Source organism: Triticum dicoccoides, chromosome 1B (assembly GCF_002162155.2).
Source record: "Triticum dicoccoides isolate Atlit2015 ecotype Zavitan chromosome 1B, WEW_v2.0, whole genome shotgun sequence".
Classification (NCBI taxonomy): Eukaryota; Viridiplantae; Streptophyta; class Magnoliopsida; order Poales; family Poaceae; genus Triticum; species Triticum dicoccoides.
In genome coordinates this window covers 584,945,372-584,970,912 of record NC_041381.1, presented here as the reverse complement: position 1 = coordinate 584,970,912, position 25,541 = coordinate 584,945,372, and the positions used below count along the sequence as shown (strand labels likewise).

General features: G+C 51.3%; 1 pseudogene; it reads left to right on the top strand.

The window, feature by feature from the left end:
* LOC119350650 overlaps positions 1 to 25,541 on the top strand; it is a 26,880-nt pseudogene extending 1,339 nt beyond the window's left edge.

The following is a 25,541-nucleotide window of genomic DNA, read 5'->3' as shown; positions in this document are numbered from 1 at the left end:
GTAACGAAGTATCGTAATCTACGAAATCCACGTCCAATAAATTTATGACTAATTAGCCCCCCGCCCCCAAACAGTGCGCTCAAAGCATGAAGCCCACGAACTTTGTATGCAGCCCATGCAATTGTTAGTCAACCCAAACTAGAAGAAACTAACACCCAGGTGTTGGCCACGATCTAGGGCATCCCCTGTAAGATCGTTTCGGCACCGACGCACACGCGCTCACTTCCGGTAGCCGCCGGCAAGTTCGACCAGGCCATGCATACAAATGGATCAGCGCCGGTGTAGATGGCAGAATAATCCTCCGGTGAGTCTCCTCGATTCCTTTGTTGATTTATTCTATGGAATACTAATGAACTGATATGCATCTTCAGTCGAGGAGATCAGAAACTTTTTGCTATAGACAGAGTTATTAATTAGGGATGCACTAATTCTCTCATCTTAATTTCAAATTTCACACAACACAACACTACTCACGCCAAATCTAAGGTATACCATCGGCTCATGTCTAAGCTATCTTGCAAGTTATTATTATTAGATTTGCACAAATTGTTATTTGCTAGTTTCTATTTTTTGGGGGATGATTAGAAATCTTCACCCAGTTTGTATACATGATGGCTTAAATATGAAATTAGCTGATACAGAAACTACCAATCAAATGTTCTGGCACGAGTAAATTTTGTACAAGAAGCTAAAATCGGAAGCGCTCCATATAAGATTATCGCCTTTATTCTATGTGTTTTAGGCGTATGAGCCACATTCAAACTAATGAAAAAACTACATATTTCTTATAGAAAATATTATCTTGTGTTCCCCTTGGTATGGTCATAGTCAGAAAATTTTTTTTGCATGTCATTGTCTTCTTCGCCCCCCCCTATGGTCAAATCCTAGCTCCGCCCTGATAGTGATGGTGAGGTATTGCAGACCACCAACGAGATTGCGGTACTCAGTAGCATCATCAGGTGAAAGAGGATCTTCATCAAGAGCAGACAACTGATCAGTTGCAGACATCAGAGTGATAGCATGTTTGCACTGTAACATACCAGCACGGCGCAGCAAGTCCAGAGAATACTTCTTCTGAGTAAGAGTCAACCCAGCAGAAGACTGTGAGACCTCCAGACCAAGGAAGTAGTGCAGAGCACCTAGGTCCTTGACAGTAAAAGCATCACTCAACACAGTCACAAGACGATCAGCAGCAGCATCTGAGGAACTGATGAGGATGATATCATCAACATAAACCAGTAGATATATCGTATCCTCGGGACACTGAAGAAGGAAGAGGGACATGTCGCTGTAAAGGGAACAAACCCAAGAGCCCGGAGAACAGAGCCAAGGCGTGCATGCCATGCACGAGGAGCCTGTTTTAGTCCATACAAAGCCTTAACCATATGACAGAGATGCCGAGGACGCGCAGGATCAACAAAACCCGGGGGCTGGCACATATAAACCTCCTCTTCCAAGAGTCCATGCAGGAAACCATTCTGCACATCAAGTTGACGAAGAAACCACCCTCGAGTAACAGCAAGAGAGAGCAGCAAACGAATGGTAGTAGGCTTGATAACAGGACTGAACGTGTCTTCATAATCAAGACCATACCTTTGTTTGAATCCTTTGGCAACTAACCGTGCCTTGTAGCGCTCAACAGAACCATCAGCATGTTTCTTCACCTTAAAACCCCACTTGGAATAAAAAATGTTAACACCCGAAACAGGAGGAACCAGTCGCCAAGTATCGTTCTTCAATAAGGTCTGAAACTCCTGCTCGATCGCAGCGCGCTAGTGAGGAATACCTAGAACATCCTCAAAATGGCAAGGCTGAGCTCTCGGATCAGCAACAGAATGAGCCATACAAGCACTAATCCATGCAACAATGCCATCTTTGCGTTCCTTGGGACGAAAAATCCCAGACTGAATACGTGTGCGAGGGCGAAGAGCAACCGCAACATGAGGTGCTGGCAGTGCTGAACCCGACTCAGGTGAGAGAGATGTTGCCGAGCCTGGTGTAGTTGACAAAGAGGACGGCGACCCGGAGCTAGACGCAGAGAACCCTGGCGATGGGGAGCTAGGAGGCATCAGTCCAGGTGAAGTTGGGGCGGGAGCGGCCAGTTCGGGCGCTAGGCCAGGTGAGGCGATCGCCGGGCCAGGTGAGGCGGCCACCGGGCCGGGCGAGACGGCCGCCCGGCTAGGCAAGACAGCCACTGGGCCGGGCGAAGCAGTTGCCCGCGGCGCAGCTACGGGTGCAGCTACCACAGGTGTGCCGGTAACGGGCTGGCGGGCAGGACCCGCCATGCATGGCACATCCATGGGATCGACGACCCATACGTGACCGTTGTCCGTCGCCTGATCATCAAGAAGCTCAAGGCAAGCGCCGCACCCAATACCTGCAGCATGATTAGGAAGCAGCGCAGGAGCATATGCAACATCCACAAATTGATGAGGCGAGGGTATATTCGAGTGCACAGATGTAGAAGTGATAGAGTTGTTCGGCAGTGCAGAAAAAGGGAACACATTCTCATCAAATATGACATCACGAGATATGTAAACGCGATTTGTGGGAACATGCAGATGCTTTTACCCTTTATGAAGGGAACTATACCCAAGAAAAACACACTTTTTAGACCAAAACTCTATCTTATGCTTGTTATACGGACGAAGGTGAGGCCAACATGCGCATCCAAACACTTTAAGGAACGTGTAATCAGGGATTTCATTGAGCAAGAGTTCAACAAGAGTTTTCATCTTGAGAAGACGTGAGGGAAGCCTATTTATCAAGAAACAGGCTGTGGAAAAAGCATCACTCCAAAACTGAAATGGAACGGAGGCATGAGCTAGCAAAGTAAGGCCAGTTTCTACAAGATGACCATGCTTACGTTCAGCGATGCCATTCTGTTGATATATATGAGGGCAAGACACACGGTGCAAGATCCCAAGCTTATTAAAAAATGAATTGAGGTTGTGATACTCACCCCCCCCCCCTAGTCAGATTGAACATGAAGAATCTTATGCTTAAGGAGAAGCTCAACGTGTGCTTGAAACTGAATAAAAACATCGAACACATCAGATTTACGCTTAATAAGATAAAGCCAGGTAAACTGATTATAAGCATCAATAAAGCTGACATAATAATTGTGGCCGCTAGCAGAAGTTTGGGCATGACCCCATACATCAGAAAACACAAGCTCAAGAGGATATTTAACCACACAACTAGACTTCGAAAAAGGAAGTTGGTGACTCTTGACTTGCTGACAGGCATAACATATAGTTTCAGCAATTTTATTGGACACAACTAGAAGTTCATGACGATGCAGAAGATGGCGAACTATAGGAGCAGCAGGGTGACCAAGGCGCGCATGCCAGTGCGTAGGCGACACACGAACACCACTGAACGCCCGGGGAGAATGCTGAGCAGGAGGTGCAAGCGGCGCGTGAAGTGCGTACAGGCCATGGCGAAGACAACCGCTAAGTAGAACAGCCCTTGTGTCCCGATCCTTGATAAAGAAACGAAAAGTATAAAACTCAACAAGGACATAATTATCACAAGTAAGTTGAGGAATAGACAACAAACTACGCGTAGCAGAAGGAACTCGAAGAACGTTGGAAAGTTGAAGTTTTCTGAACTTGTGTGCAAGAAGTGAGGCCTGATCAACATGTGAGATGCGCATACCTACTCCGTTGGCGGTGCGAACCTGATCATGACCACGATATGGCTCCTGGGTGGGGAGCTGGCCCATCTCACTCGTCAGGTGGTTGGTAGCTCCCGTGTCCATGTACCATGCAGGATCGATGGAGTAGGATGAAATGCACCCGTGCTCATGGCTCGCCACCGCTGCAGCAGCCTTCTTGTCATTTCCTTTGCCATTGTTGCCCCAGCAAAGGAAATCTTGCTTGTAGCGTTTATGACAGCGGGAGGCAATATGGCGCTCAAGGCCACACAACTAGCAAGCCTGCTGAGTACTGCATGTCGGTGTACAAAAGTAGGGGCCTAGCTTTTGACCCCTTTACTTGTGCACGGGCAGTCAGAGCCACCTACCACGGCCGCGCATAAGCAGGATAGGAGAGGGAAGCCGGAGAGAAGCTGAAGGCCACAAGGACAAACAAAGCAACATCAAGGACCAAAGCCACAAAGGTCGCACGGGCAACGCAGGTTCCCCTGGCAAGGACCCTTGCCGGGGCAGCCTCAGCAGCCCCGGCAAGGCCCTTGCCGGGGCAGCTCGCCCACGCCAACAGAGCGAGCCACCCTTGAGCCCACCAATGCTAAACAGATGCATTGGGACAAGGCTCGGGAGGCACCTCCGTGGTGGCATGCAGATCTTTATGAAGACATAGAATGCTCAAGATCAAAAGAGGATAGGAAGGGAACCATCCTCATCGAAGAAACCCACAGGACCCCCGGCAAGATCCTTGCCGGGAAAGCCAGCACGCCATGGCGAGACCCTTGCCAGGCCACCCGGCAAGACCCTTGTCGGGCCACCCGGCAAGACCCTTGCCGGGTCATCCGACAAGACCCTCGCCAAGCGCACCGGCAAGGCCACTGCCAGGCCCGCGCCAGCAAGTCTCCACCGCCACCGTTCGCATGCAGCTGCCGACCCAACCAGCTGGGAAGGCACCTGCGTGGCAACATGCGGCCCTTCGTGGGGGCTCTACCACCGCGCCACCTCAGTTGCCTGCCTGCCTACATGGCACTGCATGCATCGCTGGTCGGGGCGCGTGTCGAAGCCAGGAGGGGCGGTGACGGACGGGACGGGCCTTACCCCCGTCCCCGATAAAGTGAAGGACACCTAAGCCCCGCATTGAATGTGTCTTGTCCTGTAATACTAGCGATAACCTCACGACGCTGTAGCACTTTCCACCTCATATGTGCCACTGTGGCAGCCCCTTTCTCCTATAAAAGGAGGCCCATGGCACATAGAGAAAGGATTCGGCTCTTTGGAACCCCACAGCACCCAGAGCTAGTTCAGAGCTGAAGCACACTAATATAACCACCAAAGCAAGATCGTAGGGATTTATGCATCTTTGCGGCCCGAACCCGGGTAAATCCCCTTTGAGCTGTCTACTAGTCCCGCTCTTCTCACGATCCCGCGCCCCGCAACCGTAGTAGGGATTCTTGTGATCCCATAGGTGCCGTTTCCCACCGACATCTTTGGCGCGCCAGGTAGGGGGCGCAATTGTGAGAATCTGGCCTAGTGGTAGGCCTAGAAGTTCATCATCGCCATGGCTCCTAAGAAGAAGACGACCACGGCGATTGGCTCGTCTGGGACCAGACTGTCGTCGCCGGTGCGGGCCAATAGCGGGCCAGTCGCGGAGAGAACTCGTGGCGCGGCCCGCGAACACCCACATCGCCCTGGCAGTCCAGGCTCGATGGGCGGCGTCGCCTGTACGACGGGTGATGAGCCGCACGGTGCCGGCCCCAGAAACAACGTCGGACCCCCCGCAGGCGGCGCGGTGCCTTCCAGGGGCGTCGTTGTGCCGCCCACCGATGGCGTGGCGACCTCCAAGACACCAACGCCAGCGCCTACGATGCGCTCCTCTCAAATCATACGCGATGAGCAGCGCCGCCTTGCTGGTGACCCAGGGCGCCGCCCTGGGAAAAGCCCTATGCATGCTTCGCAGGATGAGGGAGGCCAGCATGCACGTCGAGGCGCCGATGAAGGTGGCGGGCGGTTGCGGAGCCGTGATGAGGCTCCTTCTAACGTGGTTAGAAGTCGAAGCGTATCGCGGTCCACCCAACTCTCGCCACCACCCACACCAGCAGAAGCCCTGGCGCGCGCGCAGCTCCTCCTCGACTCCCCCCCCCACGACGAAAAAGCTTGATGAATGGAGGGCCACCGTCCGGAGCCTCGTCGACATCGCCAACGACGATGAGTTGCGATCGGCGAAACCCGTGGGCCGTCGCTCCATCTGGCCACCCGCTGCTAGCAGGGGCCGAGCCGAAGGCGATGCGGCTACGATGTAATCCCCTCCTCAGCACCGGCCGCCGCGGGCGACGACTCGTCGTGAGGATGCTCGTGATGATGTCTCCATTGCGTCGTCAGAACCACGAACCAACCGCGATCAGTGCCAAGTCCTTCAGGAGTGGGCTTATGAGGACACTCGAACCACCATCGAGCGCCGACATGACGCGCGCCACCAGTCGGACAGGCGGGCAGGGCCCGCTGCGGACCACCCGGCGCCGGGAGGCTACGGTGGCCTACCCTATGAGGTGGGTTGTCCGGCTTTCACCCGTGAGTTGCGGCAGTTCTAGTGGCCCTCCCACCGCACTTTCAAGCCTGACGTTGGCGAGAAGTACAACGGAAAGACTCACCCGTCAGAGTTCCTCAGCATCTATACCATCGCAATGCAAGCTGCTGGGGCACGCGATGATAAGGTGTTTGCCAACTACTTCTCGTTGGCACTCAAGCCTAATGTTATGTCATGGTTGATGCACTTGCCGATGGATTCCATCTCTTCTTCGGCGGATCTGTGCCATGAGTTTGTTGGTGCCTTTACCTGAGGTCACCAAGCTCATGGCCAGGCGAGTGATTTACACATCATCCCCCAGAAGGAAGGAGAAAACCTGCGCAAGTACATCCAAAGGTTCAGCCGGGTGCAGTACAACATCCCCGATGTTCATCCCGCCACCGTGATCAGTGCGTTCCACCAGAAGATGCGTGAAGAACTGGCGATGAACAAGGTTAAGGATGTGGCCGAGCTCTATGTTCTGGCCGATCGACGTGCTCGCGCTGAAGAAGGAAGGAAGTACCCCGGCGAAGATGCCGGCGCGGAAACCGACTCCACTGGCGATACAGCCACCCCAGCGAAGAAGGGCCGGCGCCATAACAGGAAACACAAGGGCAAGGCCGTGCTTGCCATCGAGGGATCCGATGACACCGGCGCCACTAAGAATACCAAGGCAGCCGACCCCGGCAAGGAGGTTGCCGGGTGTGTCGCTTGCCGGGCCTTGGCGGCCGCCGACAAGCCAGGAGGCTCCGACAAGCAGTATTGCAAGATCCACCGCACCAAGGGCCATGACCTCCAACACTGCCGGCAAGTAGAGCTGCTCGTTGAGAAGCAGAAGACCGAGTATGAGCGGCAGGAAAAGGAGAAGGGCCAAGATGGTGCTGAGGGGTCCGGCAAGAAATGTGGCGGCCAAGGAGGCCGCCGCGGCAAAGACAGTCAGCAGGAGAGGCCCGCCTAGGGCCGTGACAAGAAACAAGAAGATGATGATCACGATGGGGACGACGAGTCCGGCGATCACGAGATCCAGAAAGCCACAGAGGCCATGTGCGTCGATGGTGGCGCCTCGCTGCATACATCTCACCGCCAGCTCAAGCAGTGGGCGCGTGAGATCACGGCAGTGGAGCCATCGTTTGACGCACGGAAGGCGCTGAAATGGTCCAGCACGCCCATCATCTTTGACACCGAGGACCACCGTGACTGCACTACTATGGTCGGGTGCTTGCCGTTGTTGGTTTACCCAACGATCCGCAACCTCATGGTGACAAAGATGTTGGTCAATGGAGGGGCCGGCCTGAATTTGATCTCGCCTGCCGTGGTCAAGAAGCTGCAGATCCCTGATGGAGACCTCGAGGAAACGGGCACGTTCCAAGGGGTTAACCCGGGGAGGAGCCAGCCGAAGGGAAAGGTCATGCTGCATGTGACCTTCGGAGGCGAGCTGAATCACAGGACGGAGAGGATTATCTTCGATGTAGCCGAGATCCCCTTGCCCTACAACGGTATCCTCGGCCGCCCGGCACTAGCCAAGTTCATGGCAGCTTCACATTATGCCTACAACATGTTGAAGATGCCCGAGCCGATGAACATCATCACCGTCCCCTCCGACAAGAAAGATGTGTTGATTTGTGCTGACCAACTCTACCCGAAAGCAGTTGCAGCAGCTGCCGCTAAGGCACCGACTCCTGCCGACGGAGCCCCGGGAGGGAAGAAGATCGGTGAGACCCCTCGCACCCACTCCGGCAAGCGCACCTCTTCGGGGTGTTGCGCTGCCGTTGAGGACGTGCCAAAGAGCTCCGCCGGCAGGAGCAAGAAATCCAGAGCTGCACCACCAAAGACCAAGAAGGTGCCCATCAAGGAGGACGGCACGGGTGGGGCTTTCACCATAAGCTCCACCCTCGACAGCAAATAGGAAAGCGAGCTCGTCACTTTCTTGCGGGCGAATGTCGATGTGTTCCCAGGGAAGTGATTGAGCACCACCTTGTTGTCTGTCCTCATGCGTGACCCATCAAGCAGAAGGTCAGGAAGCAAGCTCTGGAGAGGCAAGAGTTCATCACAGAAGAAATAAGGAAGCTAGAGGCGGCAGGCTTGGTAAGAGGAGTGCTCCAGCAGACGTGGTTGACCAATTCGGTAGTAGTGCGCAAGACAAACGGGAAGTGGAGACTGTGTATTGATTACACAGACATCAATAAGGCTTGTCCAAAGGATCCCTTCCCGTTACCGCGCATCGACCAGATTGTTGACTCCACGGCAGGGTGTGACCTGTTCTCATTCCTCGACGCCTACTCAGGATACCACCAGATCTTCATGACAAAAGAAGACGAAGAAAAGACAGCATTCATCACCCCATGTGGTACGTATTGCTTTTTACGGATGCCTTTCGGGTTGAAGAGTGCTGGCTCAACCTTTGCAAGAGCAGTCCAGATTGGTTTTGAACCCCAGCTACATAGAAATATGGAAGCTTATATGGATGACATAGTGGTCAAAACCAAGGACAAAGCAACGCTCATACAAGACCTGGAGGAAACCTTTAGAAACCTGCGCAAGATTAACCTCAAATTGAACCCTGAAAAGTGTGTCTTCAGCGTCCCAACCGGCAAGCTTCTCGGGTTCTTTGTGTCTCAGTGCGGGATTGAGGCAAACCCGGACAAGATTAAGGCTATCGAGCAGATTGGGGCGCCCAAGCGGATCAAGGACGTGCGTCGGCTCACTGGCTGTGTTGCCGCCATGAGCAGATTCATCTCCAAGTCCGCGTAGCGTGCCCTCCCCTTTATCATGATCCTAAAGAAGACGGGCCCGGTGGAGTGGACCCCAGAGGCCGAGGCGGCGTTGCAAGATTTGAAGAAGTACCTCTCCTCTGCCCCGGTGCTGGTCGCGCCTAAAGCACAAGAGCCGTTGCTGCTATACCTAGTAGCAACAAATCAAGTAGTTAGTGCCGCATTCGTGGCACAGAGAGAGGTTGACGGAAAGACGGCAGCAGCGGCAGAGTCAGCGGCTGGCGGGTCGGAACCCTCCCCGGCAGGGCTCGGTCTAGGCAAGACTGAGTCCCGGCAGGGCCCGATCCCGGCAAGGCTGACGCTAGTGCGACAGGACCCGCATGGCCAGGTGGAGTGGTGCAAAGGAAGAAGATGGAGCAGCACCCAGTTTACTTCGTCAGCTCCCTCTTACAGGGGGCTAGGTCGAGGTATTCATGTGTACAAAAGTTGCTCTTCGGCCTCCTTATGGCCTCGAGGAAGCTGCGCCACTACTTCCAGGCGCACGAGATCACCGTGGTTACCCGCCTTCCATTGCAACGGATACTACATAACCCAGATGCAATGGGAAGGATCGTGGATTGGGCCCTAGAGCTATCGAGTTTCGGCTTGAAGTTCGAAAGCACCTCGACGATTCAGAGTAGAGTCTTGGCGGAGTTTGTTGCAAAATGGACCTCGAAGCCCAACGAAGAGGTACAACAGACCACTCTCCCCAGCGAGGAAACAAGTGGCGACTGGATCATGTACTTTGATGGGGCTTTCTCGCTGCAAGGCGCCGGTGCTGGTGTGCTACTTGTCGCGCCCACCGGGGAGCACCTCAAGTACGTCATCCAAATGCACTTTCCCCGGGAGATGTCAACCAACAATTCCGCCGAGTACGACGGTTTGCTTGTCGGTCTCAGGATCGCGGCGGACCTCGGAGTCAAAAAGCTCATCGTCAGGGGCGACTCGCAACTTGTCGTCAGGCAGGTCAACAAAGATTATCAAAGCCCTTTGATGGAGCCTACGTGGATGAAGTGAGGAAGCTGGAGGAGCGTTTTGACGGTATACAAGCAGAGCACGTCCCTCGGGCGGAGAACGACATCGCTGACTACTTGTCAAAGCACGCTGCCCTCAAGCTACCTATGGAACCAGGTACTTTTGTGCTTCAGTTAACTCAACCATCCGTTGAGCCATCAACCGGGCGGAACAAGCGGAGGAAGCTAGGCTCCGGTAAGTACTTCCCCACCGAGCTCCGTGGGGCCGCCGATGAAGATGTTGCCATGGGTGCCGATCCTGCCGCGGGGCAGCCGACTCCGGTAGGGCCTCAGGCCATGGCCGTCGAGACGGCCGCCCCGGTGACAGAAGAGATTCCTTTGGCCCTTGTCGTCGAGCCACATGCACCGGCATGGGCGCATCACATCGTCCGATTCCTCTAGAAAGGAGAGCTTCCTGAGGAGCAGGAAGAAGCAAAAAGAGTAGTCCCCTGGTCGGCTCTGTATCAATTCATTGACAACGTATTATACAAAAGGAGACCGAATGGGGTGAAATTGAAGTGCATCTCCCGAGAGGAAGGACTGGAGCTGTTGGTAGAGATACATGGAGGCATATGTGGCTCCCACATAGGGTCAAGGGCCCTTGCCGACAAGGCTTTCCGGCAAGGCTTCTTCTGGCCCACCGCCCTCCAGGATGAGACGGCACTAGTAACCAAGTGTGAAGCGTAACAGTTCCATTCAAAGAAGCTTCATCAACCAGCCCATGCCCTTCAAACCATCCCTCTCTCCTGGCCCTTCTCGGTCTGGGGGCTTGACATCTTGAGCCCCTTCCACCGCGTCGTCGGGGGCCTTGAGTACTTGTACGTTGCCATCGACAAGTTCACAAAGTGTCCGGAGGTGGGGGCAGTGAGGAAGCTGAGGGTGCAGTCAGCCATCAAGTTCTTCAAGGGACTAGTTTTCCATTTTGGGGTGCCCAACAGGATCATCACCGACAACGGCACGCAGTTCACAAGCCATGCCTTTATGCAATACATTGAGGATCTTGGCAGCAAGGTCTGTTTCGCTTCCGTGGCACACCCACGGAGCAACGGCCAAGCGGAGAGAGCAAATGCTGAGGTCCTACTAGGCTTAAGGACAAAGACTTTTGACAAGCTGCACAAAAGTGAAAGGCGCTGGATTGATGAGTTGCCGGCGGTTCTTTGGTCGGTCAGAACAACGCCAAATCAAGCTACCAGCCAGACACCCTTTGCCCTGGTCTATGGGGCAGAAGCAGTTCTCCCCATGGAACTCATATACGGGTCACCTCGAGTGCTCGCTTATGATGAGCTTGAGCAAGAGCAACTGCGGCAAGATGACGCAACGCTCCTTGAGGAAGATCGTCTCCGGGCAGTTGTGAGAGCAGCACGCTACTAGCAAGCTTTGCGCCGCCACCATAGCCGCAAGGTTCATGCCCGGAGCTTTGAGGAAGGTGACCTTGTTCTTCGACACGTTCAGTCGGCCAAGAATTCCAACAAGTTGACGCCGGATTGGGAAGGCCCTTATCGGGTAGCGCGAGTCACCAGGCCCGGCGCAGTCCGCCTGGAGACCGAAGATGCCGTTCCAGTGAGCAATTCCTGGAACATCAAGCATCTTCGCAAGTTTTACCCATAAGACGCGGCTTCCGGGCCTCCCGGCAAGCCATCCTTTTGTACAAGCCTTGCCGGAAAGGCATGTAACCCTTTGTACAAAGCCATGCGTAGACCCTGAGCACTAATAAATGAAGCGTTGGCGCCCTAAGTTATAGCATGCATGCTAGGTCGAGTCTCCTCCTCGGTTAGGGTTGATAATGCCCGGCAGCGTCTAACCCCGAGCTTAGAGGTCGAGTATGCATCCCTCTGTTTCTTCCTTGACCTTTTTGGTTCGCAGGACACGTAAGTACTTCTGCTAAGCCATTCAGAAGAAAGGAACGAGCCGATGCCCCGGCCCCGGCAAGCCAAGGTTGTCAGGGGCTGCGAATACAAGGATCCATCCATGGCAAGCCGAGGCTGCCGGGAGCTGCAAGTCCAGATAAGTCCTTTTATCCCCTATCATGCATTTCGTTATGAACTAGGGTATGTGAGACCTCGTTTTATATCCAAGCTACTGTGCTCCCCTCTTTCCGAACCAAAGGATCACCTCCTAGGTCCGGGGTTGGTCGTAGTCGCGGCAGCAAGGGGATAGAACGTGGGGCCCGAACTCACCTCCTCCCTGCCTCCGCCAAGAGCGTGAGAAAGGTCGAGCGAGATGGGGGGACGGCAAGTCCTGTTGCTGGGCGGAAAAACGTTTGCCTATATGGCAACAAGGATTCGATCCTTGTCGTGGGTTCCACCCGCAAACGGAAAGCCCGACAAACACTCATTTTCATTAAAAACATCCCGTACAGGTACGGTTCACATGGAATGAAAAACATGAATAGGGAGATTACAAGTTCTAAAGTTGACAAAGGCATGAAGGCTTACAAGACAAAAAAGATGATAAGGTGCCCGTAATCCCTTTCTTGTCCCTCTCCTCAGGAAATGGAACAAGAAGGCAAAAGGGCAAGAGGGGCCCCTTGGCAAGCTATGGGTGGCAGAAGACACCAAGGAAACACCTCGGCGGCCCTCCGGGGGCTGGATGGTGATGGCGGCGCCGGAGGAAGAGGTGGAAGACGAGGCGGCAGGACCGTCAATATGCTACGAAGGCGTCGGTGCCCGTGTACTCCGACTTGACGGCCTTACCGCCCGCCCTCTTCCTCTTCCGCAGCCTCCCGATGCTAGCCGCCCAAGGAGGCGACCCCGAGAAGTTCAAGGGGCCGGCGACGCGGATGATGGAGTCGCCGGTGCCGCCCCGGAGTAACGCGCCCGACGCCTAGTCGGACCCGTCAACCTATCGCCCGCTACCCTCGTCGTCGTTGCCGCTGTCCTCCCCGTCGCTCTCATTCAGGGAGGAATCTTCATCATCGGAGGAGCTCTCTACGCAGCACCTTACGCGAGTCCTGAAGTGCCCGAAGATCTTGACGGAGAGGAGGCCACTCTCCATTAATTTGAAATGGAGAGTGAGCCCCTCCGTCAAGCTATGGACGCGGGTGAAGGTCTTCCATCCTCGTCGAAGGTACATGACGTGAGGGCGGGGAACTCGACATCGGCCCACATGCCGCTGTTCCCTCAACCCCTGATGTGCAACCGCAACGCCTGCGGTGGATCCAGCTCCATGGCCCGGGCGAACAGAGTCGGAAGGCGAAGACGACGGCGCGGCGGCTAGCGCAGCCTGATGACAAACTCACAAGGGTTGTCCCCGACGTGGCCCTCCATTGGAGGAGGAGCCGCTGGCGGAGGCGAAGCCGATCTGCCACCCCATCCTCCTCTCCCCCGAGCGCCACAACGGCCTCGGCCTCACCCCTCCCCCTCCCTCTCACGGTCGGCTCTGCCGCCATGAGCTCTTGGGGAGGGGCAATGCGTTGACGAGCCGAGACCCTCGCTGCTACCGATGAAGCGTCGCCACGCACCCTCACCATGACGGAGGAAGGAAAGAAGCAGGAATGCAGAAAGGCAGGTGGCGGAGGATTGAGGAGGCGCCGTTCCTCCCGCTCCCCTCTCTATAAAGGGGCGGGGGCGAGGCTCGGCCGCCCCCTCTCGGCCAATCCGGCCCATTGAAATGACAACGAGCGGGGCCGTCGACCACCCTCCCCGCTCCATTGAAGGCGCATGGGAATCGACCCACGCACGCGCATGAATTCTCACATCCAGCGCGCCTGTCATTCGCTCTACATCGTGCATGCAGCGAACATGGCGCAAAGGATGGGCGCGGTGGGACGCGTGGAGCGACGGTTCCCAAGCCAGGGCAGTAAATGAGCAGCAGCCCCGCGGTCTCAAAGAGACACGCAAGCCGCCTCTTTACTGTCTAACACGAATGACGCCAGCATGCTTCCGTCATGCGCGCACACGACCCCCACGTCGCACGTTCAACGTAGGTCGTGGGAGGAAGCGCAGCGGATGGAACAGTTACCGCAGTAAAAATCTTCCCCACCTGCCCGCGCATCGTTCTGGGCCTGGCCCAACAACATGCCGCACTTATGTATGACCCAGGCCCGGGGGCTCCTGTCGGTGTACAAAAGTAGGGGCCAAGTTTTTGACCCCTTTACTTGTGCACGGGCAGTCAGAGCCACCTCCCACGGCCGCGCATAAGCAGGACAGGAGAGGGAAGCTGGAGAGAAGCTGAAGGCCACAAGGACAAACAAAGCAACATCAAGGACCAAAGCCACAAAGGTCACACGGGCAACGCAGGTTCCCCCGGCAAGGCCCTTGCTGGGGCAGCTCGCCCATGCCAACCGAGCGAGCCACCCTTGATCCCACCAACGCTAAACAGATGCATTGGGACAAGGCTCGGGAGGCACCTCCGTGGTGGCATGCAGATCTTTGTGAAGACATAGAACACTCAAGATCAAAAGAGGATAGGAAGGCAACCATCCTCACCGAAGATGTTGGGGAATGTAGTAATTTCAAAAAAAAAATCCTACGTACACGCAAGATCATGGTGATGGCATAGCAACGAGAGGGGAGAGTGTTGTCCACGTACCCTCGTAGACCATAAGCGGAAGCATTATGACAACGCGGTTGATGTAGTCGTACGTCTTCACGATCCGACCGATCCAAGTACCGAACGTACGGCACCTCCGAGTTCAGCACACGTTCAGCTCGATGACGATCCCCGGACTCCGATCCAGCAAAGTGTCGGGGATGAGTTCCGTCAGCACGACGGCGTGGTGACGATGATGATGCTCTACCGGCGCAGGGCTTCGCCTAAACTCCGCGACGATATGACCGAGGTGGAATATGGTGGAGGGGGGGACCGCACACGGCTAAGGAACGATCCGTAGATCAACTTGTGTGTCATGGGGTGCCCCCTGCCCCCGTATATAAAGGAGCAAGGGGGGCGGAGGCCGGCCCTAGGAGGGGGCGCGCCAAGTGTGGAGTCCTACTAGAACTCCCTAGTCCTAGTAGGATTCCACCTCCCTTGTTGGAGTAGGAGAAGGGGAAAGAGGGGGAGAGGAAGAAGGAAAGGGGGGTTGCGCCCCTTGTCCAATTCGGACCAAAGGGGGGGGGGGCGCAGGCCTCCTTCCTTTTGGCCTCTCTCCTCTATTCCCGTATGGTCCAATAAGGCCCATATACTCCCCGGCGAATTCCCGTAACTCTCCGGTACTCCGAAAAATACCCGAATCACTCAGAACCTTTCCGAACTCCGAATATAGTTGTCCAATATATCGATCTTTACATCTCGACCATTTCGAGACTCCTCGTCATGTCCCCGATCTCATCCGGGACTCCAAACTCCTTCGGTACATCAAAACTCATAAGCTCATAATATAACTGTCATCGAAACCTTAAGCGTGCGGACCCTACGGGTTCGAGAACTATGTAGACATGACCTAGAACTATTCTTGGTCAATAACCAATAGCGGAACCTGGATGCCCACATTGGCTCCTACATATTCTACGAAGATCTTTATCGGTTAAACCGCATAACAACATACTTTGTTCCCTTTGTCATCGGTATGTTACTTGCCCGAGATTCGATCCTCGGTATCTAATACCTAGTTCAATCTCGTTACCGGCAAGTCTCTTTACTCGTTTACATAATGCATCATACCGTAACTAACTCATTAGCTACATTGCTTGCAAGGCTTATAGTGATGTGCATTACCGAGAGGGCCCAGAGATACCTCTCCGACAATCGGAATGACAAAACATAATCTCGAAGTACGCCAACCCAACATGTACCTTTGGAGACACCTGTAGTACTCCTTTATAATCACCCAGTTATGTTGTGACGTTTGGTAGCACCCAAAGTGTTCCTCCGGTAAACGGGAGTTGCATAATCTCATAGTTACAGGAACATGTATAAGTCATGAAGAAAGCAATAGCAACATACTAAACGATCAAGTGCTAGGCTAACGGGATGGGTCAAGTCAATCACATCATTCTCCTAATGATGTGATCCCGTTAATCAAATGACAACTCATGTCTATGGCTAGGAAACTTAACCATCTTTGATTTACGAGCTAGTCAAGTAGAGGCATACTAGTGACACTATGTTTGTCTATGTATTCACACATGTATTATGTTTCCGGTTAATACAATTCTAGCATGAATAATAAATATTTATCATGAAATAAGGAAATAAATAATAACTTTATTATTGCCTCTAGGGCATATTTCCTTCAGTCTCCCACTTGCACTAGAGTCAATAATCTAGTTCACATCGCCATGTGATTTAACACCAATAATCATATCTATATATGATTAACACCCATAGTTCACATCGTCATGTGACCAACACCCAAAGGGTTTACTAGAGTCAATAATCTAGTTCACATCACTATGTGATTAACACCCAAAGAGTACAAAGGTATGATCATGTTTTGCTCGTGAGAGAAGTTTAGTCAATGGGTCTGTCACATTCAGAGCCGTATGTATTTTGCAAATATTCTATGTCTACAATACTCTGCACGGAGCTACTCTAGCTAATTACTCCCACTTTCAATATGTATCCAGATTAAGACTTAGAGTCATCTGGATCAGTGCCAAAACTTGCATCGACGTAACCTTTTACGACGAACCTTTTGTCACCTCCATAATTGAGAAACATATCCTTATTCCACTAAGGATAATTTTGACCAATGTCCAGTGATCTACTCCTAGATCACTATTGTACTCCCTTGCCAAACCAGGGCAGAGTATACAATAGGTCTGGTTCACAGCATAGCATACTTTATAGAACCTATGACTGTGGCATAGGGAATGACTTTTCATTCTCTTTCTATTTTCTGCCATGGTCGGGTCTTGAGTCTTACTCAGCTTCACACCTTGCAACATAGGCAAGAACTCCTTCTTTGACTGTTCCATTTTTAACTACTTCAAAATCTTGTCAAGGTATGTACTCATTGAAAATCTTATCAAGCGTCTTGATCTATCTCAATAGATCTTGATGCTCAATATGTAAGTAGCTTTACTGAGGTCTTTATTTTAAAGAACTCCTTTCAAACACTCCTTTATGCTTTGCAGAATAATTCTACATTATTTCCGATCAACAATATGTCATTCACATATACTTATCAGAAATGCTGTAGTGCTCCCACTCACTTTCTTGTAAATACAGGCTTCACCGTAAGTCTGTACAAAACTATATGCTTTGATCAACTCATCAAAGCGTATATTCCAACTCTGAGATGCTTGCACCAGTCCATAGATGGATCGCTGGAGCATGCACATTTTGTTAGTACCTTTAGGATTGACAAAACCTTCTGGTTGCATCATATACAACTCTTCTTTGAGAAAACCATTAAGGAATGCAGTTTTGACATCCATTTGCCAGATTTCATAAATTGTGGCAATTGCTAACATGATTTGGACGGACTTAAGCATCGCTACAGTTGAGAAAATCTCATTGTAGTCAACACCTTGAACTTGTCAAAAACCTTTTTGCGACAAGTCGAGCTTTGTAGATAGTAACACTACTATCAATGTCCGTCTTCCTCTTGAAGATCCATTTATACAATATGGCTTGCCGATCATTGGGCAACTCCACCAAAGTCCACACTTTGTTCTCATACATGGATCCCATCTCAGATTTCATGGCCTTAAGCCATTTTGCGGAATCTGGGCTCATCATCGCTTCCTCATAGTTCGTAGGTTCATCATGGTCTAGTAACATGACTTCCAGAACAGGATTACCATACCACTCTGGTGCGGACCGTACTCTGGAAGACCTACGAGGTTTTGTAGTAATTTGATCTGAAGTTTCATGATCATCATCATTAGCTTCCTCACTAATTGGTGTATAAATCACTGGAACTGATTTCAGTGATGAACAATTTTCCAATTCGGGAGAAGGTACAGTTACCTCATCAAGTTCTACTTTTCTCCCACTCACTTCTTTCGAGAGAAACTCCTTCTCTAGAAAGGATCCATTTTTAGCAACGAATATCTTGCCTTCGGATCTGTGATAGAAGGTGTACCCAACAATTCCTTTGGGTATTCTATGAAGACGCACTTCTCCGATTTGGGTTCAAGCTTATCAGGATGAAACTTTTTCACATAAGCATCGCAGGCCCAAACTTTAAGAAACGACAACTTGGGTTTCTTGCTAAACCACAGTCCATATGGTGTCGTCTCAACGGATTTAGATGGTGCCCTTTTAACGTGAATGCAACTGTCTCTAATGCATAACCCAAAAACAATAGTGGTAATCAGTAAGAGACATCATAGATCGCACTATATCCAATAAAGTGTGGTTACGATGTTTGGACACACCATAATGTTGTGGTGTTCCAGGTGGCGTGAGCTGTGAAACTATTCCACATTGTTTTAATTGAAGACCAAACTCGTAACTCGAATATTCATCTCCGCGATCAGATCGCAGAAACTTTATTTTCTTGTTACGATGATTTTTCCACTTCACTCTGAAATTCTTTGAACTTTTCAACTATTTTAGACTTATGTTTCATCAAGTAGATATACCCATATCTGCTCAAATCATCTTGTGAAGGTCAGAAAATAACGATACTTGCCACGAGCATCAACACTCATTGGATCACATACATCGGTATGTATTATTTCCAATAAGTCAGTAGCTTGTTCCATTGTTCCGGAGAACGGAGTTTTAGTTATCTTGCACAAAAGGCATGGTTCGCAAGCATCAAATGATTCATAGCCAAGTGATTCCAAAAATCCATCTTTATGGAGTTTCTTCATGCGCTTTACACCGATATGACCAAAAACTACAGTGCCACAAATAATTTGCACTATCATTATTAACTTTGCATCTTTTGGCATCAATATTACGAATATGTGCATCACTACGATCGAGAGCCAACAAACTATTTTCGTTGGGTGTATGACCATTGAAGGTTTTATTCATTTAAATAGAACAACAATTATTCTCTGATTTTAAATGAATAACCTTATTGCAATAAACATGATCAAATCATATTCATGCTCAACGCAAACGCCAAATAACATTTATTTAGGTTTAACACTAATCCCGAAAGTATAGGGAGTGTGCGATGATGATCATATCAATCTTGGAACTACTTCCAACACTCATCGTCACTTCCCCTTCAACTAGTCTTTCTTTATTCTGTAACTCCTGAGTTACTAATCTTAGCAATCGAACAAGTATCAAATACTCAGGGGCTACTATAAACACTAGTAAAGCACACATCAATAACCTGTATATCAAATATACCCTTGTTCACTTTGCCATCCTTTTTATCCACCAAATATTCAGGGCATTTCCGCTTCCAGTGACCATTTCCTTTGCAGTGTAAGCACTCAGTTTCAGGCTTTGGTCCAGCTTTGGTCTTCTTCACGGGAGTGACAACTTGTTTGCCATTCTACTTGAAGTTTCCCTTTCTTTCCCTTTGCCCTTTTCTTGAAACTAGTGGTCTTGTCAATCATCAACACTTGATGCTCTTTCTTGATTTCTACCTTCGTTGATTTCAACATCACGAAGAGCTCGGGAATCGCTTTCGTCATCCCTTGCATACCATAGTTCATCTCGAAGTTCTAGTAACTTAGTGATGGTGACTAGAGAATTCTGTCAATCACTATCTTATCTGGAAGATTAACTCCCACTTGATTCAAGCGATTGAAGTATCCAGACAATCTGAGCACATGCTCACTAGTTTAGCGATTCTCCTCCATCTTTTAGCTATAGAACTTGTTGGAGACTTCTTATCTCTCAACTCGGGTATTTGCTTGAAATATTAACTTCAATTCCTGGAACATCTCATATGGTCCATGATGTTCAAAACATCTTTGAAGTCCCGATTCTAAGCCATAAAGCATGGTGCACAAAACTATCAAGTAGTCATCATATTGAGCTAGCCAAACATTCATAACGTCTGCATCTGCTCCTGCAATAGGTCTGTCACCTAGCAGTGCATTAAGGACATAATTCTTCTGTGCAGCAATGAGGATAAACCTAAGATCACGGATCCAATCCGCATCATTGCTACTAACATCTTTCAATACAATTTTCTCTAGGAACATATCAAAATAAACATTTGAAAGCAACAACGCGAGCTATTGATCTACAACATAATTTGCAAAAAACTACCAGGACTAAGTTCATGATAAATTTAAGTTCAATTAATCATATTACTTAAGAACTCACACTTAGATAGACATCTCTCTAGTCATCTAAGTGATCACGTGATCCAAATCAACAAAACCATAACCGATCATCACGTGAGATGGAGTAGTTTTCAATGTTGAACATCATTATGTTGATCATATCTACTATATGATTCATGCTCGACCTTTCGGTCTCCGTGTTCCGAGGCCATATCTGCATATGCTAGGCTCGTCAAGTTTAACCTGAGTATTCTGCGTGTGCAAAACTGGCTTGCACCCATTGTAGATGGATGTTGAGCTTATCACACCCGATCATCACGTGGTGTCTGGGCACGACGAACTTTGGCAATGGTGCATACTCAGGGAGAACACTTCTTGATAATTTAGTGAGAGATCATCTTAAAATGCTACCGTCAATCAAAGTAAGATAAGATGCATAAAGGATAAACATCACATGCAATCAATATAAGTGATATGATATGGCCATCATCATCTTGTGCTTGTGATCTCCATCTTCGAAGCACCGTTGTGATCACCATCGTCACCGGCGCGACACCTTGATCTCCATCGTAGCATCGTTATCGTTATGCCATCTATTGCTTCTACGACTATCGCTACCGTTTAGTGATAAAGTAAAGCAATTACAGGGCGTTTGCATTTCATACAATAAAGCGACAACCATATGGCTCCTGCCAGTTGCCGATAACTTCGGTTACAAAACATGATCATCTCATACAATAAAATATAGCATCACGTCTTGACCATATCACATCACAACATGCCCTGCAAAAACAAGTTAGACGTCCTCTACTTTGTTGTTGCAAGTTTTACGTGGCTGCTACGGGATTAGCAAGAACCATTCTTACCTACGCATCAAAACCACAACGATAGTTTGTCAAGTTAGTGGTGTTTTAACCTTCGCAAGGACCGGGCGTAACCACACTCGATTCAGCTAAAGTGAGAGAGACAGACACCCGCCAGTCACCTTTAAGAACGAGTGCTCGTAACGGTGAAACCAGTCTCGCGTAAGCGTACGCGTAATGTCGGTCCGGGCCGCTTCATCTCACAATACCGCCGAACCAAAGTATGACATGCTGGTAAGCAGTATGACGTGTATCGCTCACAACTCACTTGTGTTCTACTCGTGCATATAACATCAACGCATAAAACCTAGGCTCGGATGCCACTGTTGGGGAACATAGTAATTTCAAAAAAAATTCCTACGTACACGCAAGATCATGGTGATGGCATAGCAACGAGAGGGGAGAGTGTTGTCCACGTACCCTCGTAGACCGTAAGCGGAAGCGTTATGACAACGCGGTTGATGTAGTCGTACGTCTTCACGATCCTACCGATCCAAGTACCGAACATACAGTACCTCCGAGTTCAGCACACGTTCAGCTCGATGACGATCCCCGGACTCCGATCCAGCAAAGTGTCGGGGATGAGTTCCGTCAGCACGACGGCGTGGTGACGATGATGATGCTCTACCGGCGCAGGGCTTCGCCTAAACTCCGTGACGATATGACCGAAGTGGAATATGGTGGAGGGGGGCACCGCACACGGCTAAGGAACGATCCGTAGATCAACTTGTGTGTCATGGGGTGCCCCCTGCCCCCGTATATAAAGGAGCAAGGGGGGAGGAGGCCGGCCCTAGGAGGGGGCGCGCCAAGTGTGGAGTCCTACTAGGACTCCCTAGTCCTAGTAGGATTCCACCTCCCTTGTTGGAGTAGGAGAAGGGGAAAGAGGGGGAGAGGAAGAAGGAAAGGGGGGCTGCGCCCCTTGTCCAATTCGGACAAGAGGGGGGGGGGGCGCAGGCCTCCTTCCTTTTGGCCTCTCTCCTCTATTCCCGTATGGTCCAATAAGGCCCATATACTCCCCGTTGAATTCCCGTAACTCTCCGGTACTCCGAAAAATACCCGAATCACTCGGAACCTTTCCGAACTCCGAATATAGTCGTCCAATATATCGATTTTTACGTCTCGACCATTTCGAGACTCCTCGTCATGTCCCCGATCTCATCCGGGACTCCAAACTCCTTCGGTACATCAAAACTCATAAACTCATAATATAACTGTCATCGAAACCTTAAGCGTGCGGACCCTACGGGTTCGAGAACTATGTAGACATGACCTAGAACTATTCTTGGTCAATAACCAATAGCGGAACCTGGATGCCCATATTGGCTCCTACATATTCTACAAAGATCTTTATCGGTCAAACCGCATAACAACATACTTTGTTCCCTTTGTCATCGGTATGTTACTTGCCCGAGATTCGATCGTCGGTATCTAATACCTAGTTCAATCTCGTTACCGGCAAGTCTCTTTACTCGTTTACGTAATGCATCATACTGTAACTAACTCATTAGCTACATTGCTTCTAAGGCTTATAGTGATGTGCATTACCGAGAGGGCCCAGAGATACCTCTCCGACAATCGGAGTGACAAAACATAATCTCGAAGTACGCCAACCCAACATGTACCTTTGGAGACACCTGTAGTACTCCTTTATAATCACCCAGTTACGTTGTGACGTTTGGTAGCACCCAAAGTGTTCCTCCGGTAAACGGGAGTTGCATAATCTCATAGTTACAGGAACATGTATAAGTCATGAAGAAAGCAATAGCAACATACTAAACGATCAAGTGCTAGGCTAACGATATGGGTCAAGTCAATCACATCATTCTCCTAATGATGTGATCCCGTTAATCAAATGACAACTCATGTCTATGGCTAGGAAACTTAACCATCTTTGATTCACGAGCTAGTCAAGTAGAGGCATACTAGTGACACTATGTTTGTCTATGTATTCACACATGTATTATGTTTCCGATTAATACAATTCTAGCATGAATAATAAACATTTATCATGAAATAAGGAAATAAATAATAACTTTATTATTTCCTCTAGGGCATATTTTCTTCAGAAGAAACCCACAGGACCCCCGGCAAGATCCTTGCCGTGGAAGCCAGCGCGCCACGGCGAGACCCTTGCCGGGCCACCCGGCAAGACCCTTGCCGGATCACCCGACAAGACCCTCGCCAAGCGCACCGGCAAGGCCACTGCCAGGCCCGCGGCAGCAAGTATCCACCGCCACCGTTCCCATGCAGTTGCCGACCCAACCAGCTGGGCAGGCACCTGTGTGGCAACATGCGGCCCTTTGTGGAGGCTCTACCACCACGCCACCTCAGCTGCCTGCCTGCCTACATGGCACTGCATGCGTCGCTGGCCGGGCGCGTGTCGAAGCTAGGAGGGGCGGCGACGGACGGGAAGGGCCTCACCCCCGGCCCCGATAAAGTGAAGGACACCTAAGCCCCGCATTGAATGCATCTTGTCCTGTAATACTAGCGATAACTTCGCAACGCTGTAGCACTTTCCACCTCATGTGTGCCACTGTGGTAGCACCCTTTCGCCTATAAAAGGAGGCCCATGGCACACAAAGAAAGGATTCGGCTCTTTTGAACCCCACAGCACCCAGAGCTAGTTCAGAGCTCAAGAACACTAATATAACCACCAAAGCAGGATCGTAGGGTTTTACGCATCTTTGCGGCCCAAACCTGGGTAAATCCCCTTTGTGATGTCTGCTAGTCCCGCTCTACTCACGATCCCGCGCCCCGCAACCGTAGTAGGGATTCTTGTGATCCCATAGGTGTCGTTTCTCACCAACACTGCAGCAGGGACAACAAGCAACTGGGCGGCTTCCACCGGTAATGGATGGCGCAGCGCCCCGCGGGGCTTGCTGCGGTGAGGGCACCTTTTTCCACCAGGTGGTGACGGCTTCTGAGGTTTACTGCGAGTCAGGCATTGGCGGAGATGAAGCTCAGGGAGACACGGCGCGCCTTGATGCACTGTTCACACCCGAGGAGGCGCGCATAGAGCTCTCAAGGCGGGAGCGGATCATCGTGGCCATGGAAGTTCTCAATGAGATTATCATAGTCATCATCAAGACCGGTAAGCACATGGGTGGTGAAGTCCTCAGGAAGAAGCGGGTAACCAACAGAGGCCAACGTGTCAGCGAGGCTGGTCATCTTGTCGAAGTAGTCTGTGATGCTAAGCTCGCCAAGTTTGGTCTCGGCCAGCTCGGTGCGTATGGAGTGAGGACACGCCTGCTACTGAGAGGCAAAGCTGGTGTGAAGCGCCGCCCACGCCTCCGGGGACATAGTGGCAAAGATGACCATCGACGAGATGCTCGGAGTGAGCGAAGACTGGATAGCGGAAAGGATAGCCTAATCCTGGGCCACCCATGTGTGGTACGCCGGATGATGCAGCGGTGGGCACGGGATAGATCCGTCAATGTACCCTTCCAAGTAGCGGCTCCGCAGAAGAGGCAACACCTGAGCACGCCACGACAAATAATTGTCTAGCGTGAGCTTCACTAATAGAAGATGCGAGAAGTAAAACGGTGACGGTGCCGCGACTTGATCAACGTGAGCCTGTGGTGCATAAAGACCCATCGACGGGGCCGTCTCTAGATGAGTAGAGATCGCCGAGTAGGCGCCGTAGGCAGGCACGGCGGCACCATATTGTGGATAGGCGCCATGAGGAGCAGCAACTAGGGCACCGTAGGTAGATGCAACGGGGCCCCCATAAGTCAAGGCAGGCGTGGCCCCGTAGGGCAGCGGAGGAGGCGGCGCCGCATAGGGTTGCTACAACGGCGCCGCGTAGGGTTGTGGAGGCGGCGGAGCGTAGGGGGCCGGCGGCCAGGAAAATGACGACGGCGGCATCGCACCGTAGGATGATGCAGAAGCGCCATACGGAGCAGATTGGACGCCATAGCTCGGCGTAGGAGGCATAGGGTGGTGGTGCAGCGATCTCATTGAGGAAGACGGGCCACCGGAGGAGATCGGTGGAGGCAGATCTCCCTGGGTGCCTGATCTGATCGGGGAGCTTGGAGGGACTCCACCAGAAGACTGGGATTTCCACCATCCCGCGAGGGGCCGAGAAGAGAGGAAAGGCAATGTGGGAGCAAGGGCCGGCACAGTGGCGGCGACAGATGTCAGCGCGATGGCGTCGGCAGCGGGGCAGCGGAAGACATTGTAACCTAAGCTGATACCAGGTAAAACATATGGTTGGGAAACTGCTCGACACCCTAAACGGTTGTGGCTATCTAATATATATAGAGGTACCAAGAGGTACAATACAAGATGTATACAGAGTCTACATATATACAGTCTAACACTGGACATCGTGGCCTCCATGCTGGCCCACACCATCGCCTTCGGGTTCCGGTTCTGGCTGGACAACGCGGGGCTAATGTGGCACAGCGCCGCCCGAAGCGGGTCGGTGCCAGTGGCGTTCGCCTGCCAGCTGGGGCTGTTGGGGTGTAACCTAGTGTGCCACGCGGGGGTCGTGTGGATGCACTTCGGCGGGGCAGCGGCCGACGGGCGCAGCGGCATCAGGGCATGGGTGTTCAGTACGCTCCTGAATGCTGCCCTGCTGTGGGTGTTCCTGCACTGCTACGGTACTGCTAGGTGA